Source organism: Gossypium arboreum, chromosome 11 (assembly GCF_025698485.1).
Source record: "Gossypium arboreum isolate Shixiya-1 chromosome 11, ASM2569848v2, whole genome shotgun sequence".
NCBI classification, from domain to species: domain Eukaryota; kingdom Viridiplantae; phylum Streptophyta; class Magnoliopsida; order Malvales; family Malvaceae; genus Gossypium; species Gossypium arboreum.
The window spans coordinates 28,443,383-28,446,021 of record NC_069080.1 but is presented as its reverse complement, the minus strand read 5'-3'; the positions used below and the strand labels follow the sequence as shown (position 1 = coordinate 28,446,021).

At 37.7% G+C, this 2,639-nt stretch overlaps 1 non-coding gene across 1 annotated transcript; it reads right to left on the bottom strand.

Annotated features, from left to right (window-relative positions):
- Positions 1-424: 424 nt before the first annotated feature.
- On the bottom strand, positions 425-530 carry LOC128284539 (small nucleolar RNA R71). The gene has a single exon (XR_008274963.1). It is a non-coding gene; the product is annotated as a small nucleolar RNA R71 (small nucleolar RNA).
- Positions 531-2,639: the final 2,109 nt, after the last annotated feature.

Here is a 2,639-nt window from a genome sequence, read left to right as displayed (position 1 = left end):
TGTTTCATGACATGTACATATATGATTATCTTTGATATGTTGATACAAGGAAATTATGTAATTGAGACTATTATTAAACTCAAGTGCGATATGTCGAGAAAATAGATATATCAGTGTTGAATTTATATGAGATATGTGCAAGTATACTAAGAATGTTGCTGTTTGATGCTTATACAACTGTCAAACTGTTGATTGAATGGTAATATATTTATTTATATGATGCATTGAATCGGTAAGTATTTAAATTTTTTTTAGTGATCTGTAAATGGTAGTAATGCTCCGAAACCCTGTTCTGGTAGCGGATACGGGTTAGGGGTGTTACATAAATAGTGGTTGAACTCGTTACCACGAGGGTCAATTACTACTTGGGAACAAATGACCGAAAAGTTTTTGTTAAAATATTTTCCACCGGCTAAAACAGCCAAATTACGTAATGATATCTCTTCATTTGTGCAGATAGACTTAGAAACTCTTTACGATGCATGAGAGAGATACAAGGACCTACTACGAAGGTGTCCTCACCATGGACTACCTCTATGGTTGCAAGTTCAAACCTTCTACAATGGTGTGAACCCCTCGACAAGGCAAATGATTGATGCAGTAGCCGGGGGAACCATCAACAACAAAACACCTGAAGATGCTTACGAATTTATTGAAGAGATGTCACTGAATAACTATCAGTGGCAAGTCATGAGGACTAAGCCAACTAAAACAGTAAGCGTTTATAACGTCGATTCGGTTACTATGCTGTCAAACCAAGTAGAACTTCTAAATAAAAAGATTGATGGTTTACTTGGTTCTACTTAGGTACATCCAGTGATAAGGTGCGATTCGAATGGAGGAGGAGCATGCACAGAATATTAACCCTTCAACCCTAGCTTCGAGGAGGAACAAGTCCAATATATGGGTAACAATAACTCTAGATCCCAAAATAACCCATATAGTAACACTTATAATGCAGGTTGGAGGAACCATCCCAATTTCTCGTGGGGCAGTCAAAGAAATCAAAGACCACAACATCCTCCGGGTTTTCAATAACCACCCTATAAATAGGAAAAGAAACCGAACCTTGAAGAATGCTGTCTAAATTTATCTCTGTGTCAGAAACCCGTTTCCAAAACACTGAGACAGCACTTAAAAATCAACAAGCGTCGATCCAAGGGCTCGGAACTCAGATAGGCCAGCTGTCCAAACTAATCTCTAAACGACCACAAGGTAGCTTGCCAAGTAATACTGAACCCAACCCAAGGGAACAACTCAACGCAATTAATGTTTAAGATGAAGAAGGATCCGTTGAGCCTGAGCCAGAACTGAGGCAAGAAACTGTGGTGAGCAGAGGTCAAGGTGAGGTAGGTCATAATAAAAATAAATCAGTGAATGTCGAATATAAACCTCGTGTTCCATACCCCAACGCAACAAGAAAAGACCACTCTGATGAACAATTTGGTAAATTCCTTAAACTCTTAAAAAAATTACATATTAACTTACCGTTTATTGAAGCTCTATCGTAGATGCCAAATGCAATGAAATTTTTAAAGGAGCTTTTAGTAAATAAGCAAAAGTTGGACGAGGCGTCGCATGTGGAGCTAAACATAGTTTGTTCAGCTATTCTACAGAATAAACTACCCAACAAACTAAAAGATCTAGGGAATTTTACGATTCATTGCTTAATTGGTAGTTTAGATGTTAATAATGCATTAACTGATTTAAGGGCTAGTATTAACGTCATGCCCTACAAAATGTTCAAACAATTAGGTCTTAAGAAACCCAAATAGACTAGGATGAGCATTCAATTAGCAGATAAAACTATAAGATTTCCTAGGGGTATTATTAAAGATGTACCATTAAAATCGATAAATTTATATTTCTCGTTAACTTCATTATTCTAGACCTAGAGGAGGATAGCAACACTCCTTTGATTTTAGGACAGCCCTTTTTAGCAACTGCTAAAATGATTATTGATGTTGGCACAGGTGAGCTCACATTTCGTGTCGGAGACAAAATAATCACCATTCAAGCTCGCAATTCTGGCAACACATCGAAAATTGAAGGTGATCGTATAAACCATTCTACTAAAACTGACAATATGGTGCAACCCACTTTGCAGGAGATGAGTCTGAAGGAAGTACATGAGTCATTCTCAAGCAATAGTAGAGGACCTATTCATGAAGAACGAAGGCTACAAATCGAGGAGCTAGATGAATGGAGGATGTATAAACCGAGAACACACGATAAACCAAAACTGCGCCAGAAGGAGCTCAATACCTTCCCAAATCAACTCAAGGTTGGAGATAAAGTATTATTAGATGCCGCAGATCCTCATATTTTCACTACCAAACCGAATGAAGAACTCCCTCTTACAGTACTTAGCATTTTCCCATTCGGTACAGTCGAGGTAAGTCATCCCAAGTTCGGCACTTTTAAGGTAAACAATACCCGTCTAAAACCTTATTTTGATAAGAATGATAGCAGGAATGAGGAGTATAAAATCCTTGAACCACCATGACCATTTAATGGAGAGATAAGTTGAGCTTAGAATATAAATAAGTGCTTCTCTAGAGGCAACCCGAGCACTAACTGTATTAACTACTTTCAATTTTAGTGTTTAACACCTAACTTACTGACAGAGCTCTTGAAAA